Raw genomic sequence first — 12,450 nt, 5'->3', positions numbered from 1 at the left:
GCAACTGCAAGATAGGCTCCTTGCGCAGCATATTTTTAAGGGCAGCAAAAGATCTCTCTTGCGCTTCTCCCCATTCAATGGTGTTTGGAGCATATTTCCGTAGCACCTCATACAACGGTTGGGCAATGAGGGCAAAGTTGGGAATAAAACTTCTGTAATACCCCACTAGGCCAAGAAATGCCCTAACCTGTTTCTTGGTCACGGGTCTCGGGGCTTCTCTAATCTTCCTGATCTTGTCACCCTGACACCTGCAGCGATTGTTACCAACAATATGTCCGAGGAACTCCACCTCACTCTGAGCAATTTTACACTTGCTAGGCTTCACAGTCATGTTGAAACTCTGGAGTCTACTGAAGACAATTCCAAGAGTCTGAGGTGCTCCTCCAACATGGCAGAATGAACGAGGACATCATCATCGAACATTTCTACTCCTACGATACCATGGAGCACTTGTCTCATGGCATTATTGAATACTGCTGGGGAATTGGTAAATCCAAATGGGAGGACTTTATACTGATACAACCCCCTAGGAGTAGCAAAGGAAGTGAACTGACCACTCTCAGGGTGAAGGGGAATCTGGAAGAATCCCTTCGCCAAATCGAGCTTCGAGAAATATCGTGACCCTGCCAACTTGGAGAAGATGGCAATGTGGTCACCGACTGGCTCAGCATCCACTTTGGTGATTGCATTAAGCCTCCTATAGTCGCCACAAATCCTGACTCCACCATCCTTCTTGCAGACTACTACCATTGGACAGCTGTAAGGAGATGAGGACTTTTCAATAATACCTGCAACCTCCATGTCAGCAATTTTGTTGTCTACTGTGCCCAGTAGTCGCATGGGAATCGGATATGGCTTAACCTTTATGGGAGTATTGATGGTCAACTCAGTCTTGTGACAATCAACCTTTGCAAGTCTAGGTTGGTCAGAGAAGACATCAGCATACTGACAGAGTAGTGACCTTATGGCATTCTGATCACCCAATGCTAAGTCAGTGTTAAGTAAAATATCTCCGCCAGTCTCTTCCTGATGGGACTGAGTAGTTAAGGGCTCGTCATCATGGTCATCAGCTGGGATCACTGCGGCTGCCCCGGTTTCTTCCAGTGGCTGGTCACTATCATCAGCTACTCATAGGCCAGTCTCCTCGGGGTTTGACTCATGATAAGCCTTCAAGATGTTAATGTGGAACCTTTTGCGAAGATTCCCCATCTGAATTATGTAGTTGAGGTCTGTAATGCACTCTACTACATCAAATGGTACTGTGCCAACAACTTGTTCTGGGCAATGGGGAGTAACACCAAGCACTTATCGCCTGGACTAAACTTCCGAAGTTTTGCCTTCTTATCATAATAGGCTTTCTGAACTTCACGCGCCTTGATCAATTCTTCCTTGGCTAACTCGCACATCGACTGGAGGCGGTCAGCTAGATCAAGGACGTAGGTGTAGGTGGTCTTGACTTCAGGGTCGGGTTCTTCATCGTCCCATAACTTGCGAAGGACTTGAAGTGGTCCACGGACCGACCTTCCATACACCAGTTCAAAGGGTGAGAACTTCGAGGAATGCTGTGGGGCTTCTCGATAAGCAAACAGAAGAGGAGCAATGAACCGCGGCCATTCCTTTGGCTGTTCGGCGGCCATGCTCTTTAACATCTTCTTGAGAGTCCCATTGGACCTCTCACACAGCCCGTTACACATGGGATGATAAGGCGTAGTTCGCAGCCCTCAGATGGACAACAACCTGAATGCTTTGTTCATCATTGCAGAGGTGAACTGCGAACCCCGGTCACTTAAGACCTCTTTGGGGATACCTACGCGACAGAACACTTCGATCACTGCCTTAGCAACAGTGACGGCCTCTAGAGTCTATATTCTTAAGGGCCACGGCTTCAGGCCACTGTGTGCTGAAATCAACAATCGTGAGGATATACCTTGATCCATCACTTGCCCTAGGAGAGATTGGCCCAACAATATCAACTGCTACTCTCTCAAACGGTTCAGAGATTACAGGCATTGGTTTCAATGGCGCAGGACGGACACATCCCCGGTCAGTGGTACGCTGACACACATCACAGGAACGCACAAGCCTTTTTATTTCCTGTCCCATTCCTGGCCAGAAAAAGACAGCATGGATGCAGTCAGAGGTTTTCTTTTGGTCCATGTGACCTCCCATGACTGAACAATGACCCAATTCAAACATTTCCAGGCGATACTTCGCGGGAACGACGAACTGCAGTCGAACCTCACCCTGGGGTGTTTGTGACTCGCGGTATAGCCGTCCTCGCTTGTGAAGGAACCTGGCTTGACCTCCCCGTGAATACTTAATCACTTTACCCTCCAGCTTCTTATGCACTGAGGCAAGTGTTGGGTCAGATTGTTGTTCTTGGACAACATCTTGAGTACGAATCAAATCTTGCGGCGTTGCAACGGTCAACGGGGTGACAATTCGGAGCCTTGGCCATGGCTCGTGTTACTGCAACAGCCGAAGTCTGAGTAGCAACATCTACAGCGCAACTGTTTTTGACGCCCGGTATGTTGCCGATAATGAGGTCAAACAAGGGTTCTGGCATGACAACAGCAGCTGTCAAGCCAGTGTAGAAAGGAGATGCCACCTGGATACATGCCTTAGGGAACAATCTCACTGACCCATCAATAAGTCTAACTTGGATGTGCTTACCTGTGTACTCATCGGGCTGAACTAAACTTTACTTAACAGAGCAACTTGAGGAACCATTATCTCTCAGGACATTTACAGAAACACCTCTCACAAACCCTGGCTGAACAAGAAAGGCAGTGTTACTGGTGGAAGGGTCTGAGGAGGTAGCAGCCAGTCACTGGTGAGTCTGCAGAACAAACGATGCAGCAAATGTGGCGTCCTGAGAACTTGATACCTGAGGGGTCGTGCTCGCCATCTGAGGAGCTGGAGCATTGACCACCTGTGGAGGAAGGTTCACTGTCGCTGGGGAGCTAGTGAACTGCGGGGAAGTACCTGTACTGGTGGGGTTGGCACCACTGTACGCTTGTTGTGGCATGAGGGCTGCATTTGCATCCTGCCTCCGATACACTAAAGTCAATTGTCCTGACTGAGGGTTACGTGGTTTGTCCTTGCCCTGCTGCTGCTTGAAATACCGGTACTGCTGCTGGTTAGGGTTCTGCTTGTCATACCGCTTCCACTCAGGTTTCTGAGTGTATTGCCCCTGGTCCTTCTTCTGTGGTTTTGGATCTTGGCCATTATTCTGAGAACGGCCTTGTTGCTGGGGTTCAGTCTGAGACAGTTTTCCAGATTTATCAGGTTTCCTGTTCTAAGTATGCTGCTTGTGAGTTTGATACCATTATGCAGTGAAAAATGCATCAGCCTTCTTCACCATTTGGCTGGCATCTCTTACCTGGCAGATCTTAAGCTGCGCCATAAGTTCAGTAGGCCACGACTTTTCTAGCTGCGTGCGCAGCATGAGGTCAATTATCCCCTCACGCATGGAAGGAGTTTCATCTTTCTCCATCCACTCATCTAAGTAAGCAGTAAGCCGGTCAAGAAACTGAACGGCAGTCTCTTTTTCCTGTAAACGCGCCCTCATGAACTGACTCTTGGCGTCGTCATCTGTGAGTCCGTACGCTTTGACGAGTGCGGCCTTCATCATCTCATACGTAAGATTGTCTCCACGAATTCTGTGGAGAATATCGAGGGCAAGGCCCTCAAACAGGCTAAGAAACTGAAGCCGCTTAGCTGCATCATCCAGCTGGTACAGTTGAGCCATGTCTTCAAAACTAGCTATGTATGGCTTGATTCGCTCGCCTTCCTTGTATGGGGGAAGCTTGATGTGTGGGGTCGCCATAATATGTGCAGGGACAGCGCTTGTGGAGCTTGGGCCAGCTGCACTAGATGTGTCTGAAGCCAAGGAATCTCACTTGAGCTTCAACATTTCAAGTTCATGTTTTTCGCATGCTTCTCACTCGGCACGTTCGTGTTCTCGTTCTCTGTCTCGTTGTTCACGCTCGTATTCGCGTTGTTCTCGCACTTGTACTAACTCGAGTTCGTGTTGTTTTTGCTTCACGTTGTTGTCGCTCGTGTTCACGTTCTCTCTCACATTCCTCGCATTGTTTCCACTCGTGTTCACGTTCTCTTTCGCGTTCTTCACGAGCATCTTTCTCACGTTGTTGCTCGTAATTAAACCGTGAGAGGACGTAATTTTGAATTTTTTCGGGGTCACTAAGGCCCATATCTCTAGCTTCCTGTACATAGGCATTGGCAGCCATGATGGTAACTCAATCTAAGTGAACTAGCGACTCAGTACTGACTGCAATTTGCACAAAAAGATGCCAATAATCGAGAATAAAGAATATAGGCACAGGTTAATGGTGACCAGTTTTATCTAATTAAACTGGTAAAGAAAGAAAATTAAAACAAACAACTGACTGTGAAAACTATTACATAAATTAATAGAACTGAGTTAATCACCAGTAAGATAGTGCCTATAGACTTTAATGATAAATACCTAAGTATGAGTGAGTGAGTATTATCTTGTTAATAACTTTAGAGCTTGGAGATAATATCCTGGAATGATGTCGCCAATTGTCACGGGGTTTTTATGAATATGCAATATTAAAGAATAATATTCAATAATACTTGAGAACAGGACAAAGAACTGACTTGTGAAAATCAAGCAATGATTACTTTATGCGGCTTACTTCGCCGATTCTCTAAGGACGAGAATTTATAAACTTTCTCAACAGTACACAGCAGAGACTAATCACTCACATGTGCTGTTTATTAGTACTGTTGGCCTCTGGAGAAAGTGACTCCACCCCTGACAATCAATATCTAATGCTATTAATGATAAACAGGTTCTTGCCAGTGCAATTAACTCCTGGTTCCACAACTGATTTTAAGCTAATACAAAAGGACTGGCCTAAATACCAGTTATTAATAATGCAAAACGTTTATGCAAACTAGGAGCTGCAACTAGAATAAGCTTAATATGGAAAATAAAACATGAGTTTACATTACATTAAGCTCAAGAAAAAAAACTGTTTAATTTATTGATTACAATAAAATAAATTTACGTTACATTTCAAAATGAATTCAAAATAAGGAGATCGCACTCACTCGCTCACTCAAAAGCTAAACTCTTAAACCTAGGAAAAACGAAAAGAAATACTGGTCAGAAAAGTGGACAAAGCGGATGACTGGACGTCGTTGCTGAGGAAGGATGCTGCACACGCTGAGCCTCTCGCTAATCACCCTAGGTGGGAATACAACGGCGGCGGCAGGAACTAGGCGTCGTTGCTGAGGAAGGACGCTGCCACACACACTACCTGCTTCCACGGCGCTCAAATCTTGACTGCTTTCAAATCGTGAGAAAGAGGCAAGTGTCGAGCTGCACTTGCTAACTGCTTGAATGAGAGAAAAACGCCCATAATAAATCGCTCAGCGGAGGTGCTAATGTCTCGCACAAAGATGATCACTTATGAAATAGTGAAAATTGTCCTGAAAAACACTCCCGATCGGGTGAATACGTGACGGTTAAACTGAGTGATAAATACTGGGATTCCACTAGAATTCGCGGTTTCCCACCAAAGTTTAATGTCACGAGCTTATTTAAATATAAAATCGAGCTGCCTCGTGACAAGAGGGTGCTGTGGTCTGCCTCCTATTTTATTTTACCTGATTATGACAAAGGAAGAGAGACAAAGCAGTTTGCATTGAAAATAAAATCATGAAAGAGGTTCAGAGTGGCATCGTGGAATGTGGGTAGTTTGAAAGATAGAGTGAGCGGGGGAGTAGTGAAGGTGATGAGTAGGTTGGTGGATGTTGGTTGCATACAGTAAGTCAGGTACTGGGAATGGACAGCTGGAATGATTGCTGAAAGGAACAGTGAGTATAAGCTATTTTGGCAGAGAAAGGTTGATGGATATGGTGGTGTGGATGTGCTCGTTGAGGAGAAATTAGTAGAATTTGTGATGAATGTAATGAAAGTGAATGAAAGGATTATAGTATTGAAAATGTTGTTTGGTAAACCCATGATTCCAGGTATATCCAGCTCCACAGGTTGGTTTGGATGATGCAGAAAAAGATAGATACAAGGATGACTTGATCAGTATCGCTGGTGGTTTGGGAGATGAAAAGATTATAGTTTTGGGAGGAGAGTTAAATCGTCATTTGGGCGATGTAGCTCAAGGAAGTGAAAGGGTACATGGGGGATGCACATATGGTATATGAAGTAAGTGGAAAGGATACTCGAATTAGGGGAGGCAATGAACTAGATTGTGTGCAAAACGCATAATGAGAAAAGGGTGAGTAGGTTGATTACAAATGTGTCTAGGGAAGCAGTAACCAGAATGATTATTTCATGCTCAGGAGGGCTGATAAAAGGTTGGTGAGGTGTGTTAAACTTATAGGGAGCGAAGAGTGTGTGCAGCAGCACAAATTACTGATATATGGGATGGAGCTTAAGGAGAAGGTGGTGAAGATGAGGATCTATGCATGCAGGAGAAAAATGTGGAAGTTGAAAAACCAAGGAGTATGGGGTTTCTTCTCCAGAGAGATGAGCAGAGTTGTGGGTGAACAGGGAACTGTTGACAGAAGTGTTAATTGTTGAGATATATAGAGCTCTCATAAACAATCTACCGCAAGTTACTGATTCAGTGTGTGGATGGACAAGGGGCCTTCCAACACATAGGGTAACGTGGTGGTGGGATAAGGGTGTAAAAGCCGTAGGTAATGAGAAAAGGAAACTATTTCTGGGAAAGGAAAAGGGGTGGTAACAGAAAGGAATACTTGGCTACCAAGCATACCGCTAGAAAGGAGGTATGCAGGGCCAAATCTACGTCTCGGAGACGTACTGGATAATCTAAATATAGATGATGGGAAGATATGGTGGTATTTAAGATGGCAAATCAGATGAAGAGGGAATGGAGAGATATCATAAGTGAGCAGTGTGTGAAGAATGATGAAGGTAATGTACTGGTGGACAGTAGGGATATTAAGGACGGCAGGAGAAAGCCTTATAACAGATTATTGAATGAGGAGTTTGACTGGAAAAAGGATGGCTTGCAGTCAGCAGAGTTAGGTTTGGCCCTTTGCTTTTGAATGATGATGCTACAGTGAGCAGGGCAATAGGCAAGATGTAGTTGGGGAAGACGGTTGCTATGTCTGGGTTGACTGCCGAAATGCTGAAGGCCTTAGGAGATATAGGAGTGGGTTTAGTAACAGGTTTGCTAAATATGATTATATACGAGTGTGTTGTGCTCAATGACTGGCTGAAGAGTGTGACTGTAAATGTGTACAAGAAGAAGGGTGATGCCCTGGAAAGAGGAAATTACATACCCATTAACTTTTGAACCAGATATTTAAGGTAACGGAGAGAGTCCTACAAAGTATGATTAGGGAGTAGACTGTAGCACCAGTCGAGCAGGGCAGTACTAACAAGATGGATGGAAAACTGACGACAGAGAGAGCTGGAGCTCCCGTTTCATCAGCCCTCGGGACTAGTTCCTGATCATCCCCTTTTGCTGAACTTTTTCAGTGTTTCAGTAACTGAGAGAGTAGACCAGCATGCTCTCCAATACAAGTTTCTCTAACTGTCAACACCAAATTACATGCACATTTCACACTACACTTTCAAAATAACAAAAAAAAAAAAAAAAAAGCATCTAATAACAAGCCTCGGAGACCCCAGGGAGGGGTGGGGGCCATAAATGCCCCCACCATTCGTACCTCTCCCGGTGACGATACAACGAGCTGCCTGGAACCACTATCTAACTCACTTCCTCTTCATTTCTGCAACATTTGCGGCCTTTCTTCTAACTTTCCCTCTGTTGAGCACCATCTCTCCTCCTCTAAACCTCACCTTCTTATTTTAACTGACTCAGCTGTCTGAAGGAACTGATAGCAAACCCTTTTCTTTATCCTCCTACTTTCTCTACACTCATTTCAAAGCCAAAGGTGGCTGTTGTGTGAATGTACGCAATGACTTATTATGCTCTTGTGTTCCTGAACTTGATTCTTCTGAATTCTGAACTCTGTCTTCGGCTTTCCTGTCATTCTCTGACTAAATATATCTGTGCTGTTTACTTATCCCCTAATTCTACTGACTATAAAGAATTCTTCGACTATCTTACTTCTACGATGGATCACATTCTATCCATTTCTGCTTTCTCTGAAATCTCCATTCTAGGAGATTTCAGTGTTCACCGTCACCTTTGGCTCCCCTTTCCTTTCACTGATCCACCTGGTGAACAAGCCTACATCTTTTCTACCCTTAATGGCCTAGTGCAGCTTGTATAGCACCCTACCCATATCCCTGACCGCCTTGGAGAGAGTTCCAACATATTCAATCGCTTCCTTACAACTAATCCTTCTGCTTACACTGTTAATCTTTCTTCTTCGTTGGGGTCCTCTGATCACAATCTTATTACCTTAACCTGTCCTATCACTCCAGTATGGCCGGTGGACCCTCCAATGAAACGTCGGTTGTGGCAATTTTGGAGCTACTGATTGGGAGGTCCTTCTTTGATTTTCCCTGGAATGATTATTGCTTCCACGGCCAGAAGCCATCTGAGTGTGCCATGCCCATTGCGGAGGTTATTCTCTTGGGCATGGCAGCATACATTCCTTTCTAATATCCTTTGACTAATGCAAAAAATCTTTGGTTTAATCACGCTTGTTCTAATGCTGTCCACAACAAGGAGAAGACCTATAAAAGGTACCAGAGCTAACTCACCCCTAAATCACATCTTTTTCATGTTTCTGCCCGGAATCGTGCTAAGTCTGTTCATCCCTCTGCTAAGAATAATTCATCCGTACTAAATGCATTGGTAGGTGGGGGCGCCCATCATCCACCCATTTAGTATAGTGGTACTCTGTCTTTAGGGTAGCTCTACAATACACAGAGTGGGAAGCCAAATAATTTCCTGTAAACCAGGAAAACATTTACAACGCTGGGTGGTAACCTTATAACCAAACAACACGTGTTCCCTACGTGACAACAAGTGAGTTGCCGGAGGGTCAGTGCCCCTCACTGGAAATAAACTAGCTAAAAATACGAACAAGAAGCCTTGGACCAGGACTGACCAATAGGTGACGACTAAGGACCGAAGAAAGGTCATGGTATGGATAGCTACATAGAATGTAAGGGATGCAAATGATGAGGTGAAAGAAAGAGAGAGTGTTCAGGTGCTTGAGGATGCGAAAGTGGATGTATGTGGATGAATTGAAATTAAATGGAGAGCTGAGACTCTGAGACAATGGGAGTATGGATGGGGTATATGTGCGGGATTAGATGAGAATGAGTGGGCAAAAAAAGGACTTTGTACTGTTGTGAGTGACAGATGGAAGGAGAATATAAGACAGTATGGATCATTTGGCTCAAGGATTGTATAGGTAAGATTGAAAGCTGGACTAGAAATGTGGGCGATTTTGTGCGTGTATGCACCAACGCAAGATCGTGAAAGCAGAGAGAGAGAGAAGAGTTCTAGACAAATGTGGAAGTGTGCATGGAAAAGTTTGAAAGGAATGAGAGAGTGTTTTTGATCGAAGATATGAATGGAAAAGTAGGGAATGTGAAGGTGGATGAAATAGTTGGTGAGTGGGGTGTGTCTGCAGAGATGGACGAGAATGGCAGTACCTTAGTGGGCATTTGTGCCAGGAGGGGGTTGCTGATAGCCAATACCCTATTAGGCACAAAATGATCCATAGGTATACGTTGCGAGTGATGAGAAGGGTGGGTGGTGAACAGCATGAATGGAAGCAATGATTGATTATGTGTCTGATGATGAAAGGATGAGAAGGTGTGTAATGAACAGAAGAATATATAGAGGTTGGGGAAGTGGACTTTGGTGATGGTCAGAATCAAAGTCCAAATGAAATGGAGATATAGAAGAAGGGAAGGACAGGAAGAAGTAGTACATACAATGAAAAGGGAAAAGTTACAATCGGGTGGAAAAAAGGCAGATTATAAGAGGGAGGTGGAGGAGTGGTTGGGTAAATATAGATTGGAGCAGATGGGGGATATGGAAGGTGTGTGCAACATATTCATAGAAGAAATCTGTGCGGCATGTGAGGTGGCGTGTGGGGCGAAGAGAAGAATAAGGGAATGAAGAGGTGAGAGAGGCTGTGGCACAAAAGAAGAAAGCATATAGTGAGTGGATGAGAAAGAGGGGTGTGGAAGAAGTTGAGATATGGAAGATAGAGTTATATGTAGAGAAGAAGAGAGAGGTGAAAAGATTGGTAAGAGAGAGTAAGAAGAGAGTGGATAAGGAATTCGGAAGGAATTTGAGTGTAAAGTGGAGGGACTGTAAGAAAATGTTCTGGAAAGAGGTAAAGAGAGTTAGACAAAGAAGTTATTTGGGGAGTGAAAGATAAAAATGGTATATCAATAGTGGAGAAGGGAGAAAAGTGAGCAGGTGGTCAGAACACTTTCAGGAATTGTTGAACATAGAGAATGAAAGTAATGCAAGTCTAAGTGGCTAGGGAATGGCTGGGAGAAGGAGGGATGTGAGAAGAGAGGAAAAAATCAGTAGGATAGAAGTTGTGGAAGCAATGAAGAGAATTAATATGGGGAAAGCCCTAGGAATTGATGGAGTGTGTGGTGAAATGCTGATGCATGGGGGAGAGGTAGTAGCAGAATGGACATGGAAGATGTGCAGATTGGTTTGGGAGGAAGGTAGAGTCCCAGAGGATTGGAAGTCAGGTACGGTACAGTACAATTATTCCCCTGTACTAAGAAAAAGAGGAAAAAGAAGTGTGTGGTAATCACAGGGGCATTTGTCTTGTTAGTGTAACAGGAAAAGTATATGGTAGGATACTCATTGATAGGGTTAGGAGAATAACAGAGGAATTAACTGGAGTAGAACAGGGAGATTTTCGGAAAAGAAGAGGTTGTGTAGATCACATATTCATTCTTAGATCTTTTGTGGAAAAGTTTTTACAGAAGAGAAAGAAGTTGTATGTGGCCTTCATGGAACTGGAGAAAGCATATGACAGGGTGGATAGACAAGGATTGTGGAGAGTATTAAGAATATATAGAGTAGATGGGAAGTTGTTGAAGGCCATGATGAGTATGTATGAAGGTGCTAAGGCTGCAGTGCTTGTGGATAGTGAACTGAGTGAATTATTCTATTAGAAGGTTGGATTGAAAAAAGGATGTGTCATGTCTCCATGGTTGTTCAATCTGCATATGGATGGGGTTATAAAAGAGATACAAAGTAGGGCAGTGGATGTTGGAGCAACCCTAGGGAGAAAGTGCAGTGTTTGGAGACACCCTGCACTGTTGTTTGCAGACGATACGGTGTTGTTAAGTGAAGACGAAGGGGAGCTGCATGGCTTGGTGGATGAGTTTGGGAGAGTGTGTAAGAAACGGAACCTAAAGGTGAATGTAGGGAAGAGTAAAGTTATGGTCTTCAAGAGAAGGGAAGTCAGTGAATGTACAGTGAGGATGGATGAGAAGGAAATGGAAAATGTGAGTACATTTAAGTACTTGGGGAGTGTGATGAGCAAGGATGGAAGTTTAGAGAATGAAGTGCTTGAAAGGGTACAACAAGGAAGAAAGGTTACTGGTTCCATGAAAGCAGTGATAGGAAACAGGGAAGTGAGCATAGAACTGAAAAAGTTACTGCAGAATAGTACTGTGATACCAACTCTAACGTATGGAAGTGAAACTTGGACCTTGTTGGAGGGACAGAAGTCAAAAGTGTGACCAGTGGAAATGAGTTATTTGAGAAGAGCATGTGGAGTCACATGAAGAGACAGATTGACAAATGAGGAAGTGAAGGAGAGTTGTGGTGTGGATGTGGATGTGATTGGAAGCGTTAGCAGAAACACAGTGAGGTTGTTTGACCATGTGGAGAGGATGGAGAGTGAGAGGCTGACGAGGAGAGTGTATGTGTGAGGTGGAGGGGAGGAGAGGGAGGGGGAGGCCAATGGTGAAATGGAGGGATGGAGTGGAGAGGTATATGAGAGAGGGCAGAGCAAGCTGGGAGCAGGGCAATGCAGTGGCGGGTGACAGGGCGACATGGAGGCGATTTGTTTGTGCCCACCCATTATGGGATTAAGGCATCTGGCAATAGATAGATAGATAGATAGACTAAATGCCGTCAACTCTCCAACTCGAATTCTTCCCGTACCTTCTGGCACCTTGCCAAAAAAACTTTCTAGCAACTTTACCTCATCATCCTTCTCTCCGCTTGTCTACTCTGATGGCTCTGTAGCTATTTTTTCTACTGATAAAGCAAATTACTTAGATTAGACTTTCTCCTCCAATTCCACTTTAGACGATACAGGTGCTGTTCCTCCATCACTTCCCCCCTCTGTCTTCCTCATGGCTGACATTAAGATTTTCTTCAACTGATGTATGTTCTGCCATCACTGGATTAAATACTAACAAGGCATATGGGCCTGATGGGATCCCTCCTGTTGTCCTCATGAAATGTGCTGCTGTGCTTACACTCTGCCTAGATA

This window comes from Coenobita brevimanus, chromosome 112 (assembly GCF_032717465.1).
Source record: "Coenobita brevimanus isolate Jiangsu-jjx chromosome 112, ASM3271746v2, whole genome shotgun sequence".
NCBI lineage: Eukaryota > Metazoa > Arthropoda > Malacostraca > Decapoda > Coenobitidae > Coenobita > Coenobita brevimanus.
This window is presented reverse-complemented; position numbering follows the sequence as displayed.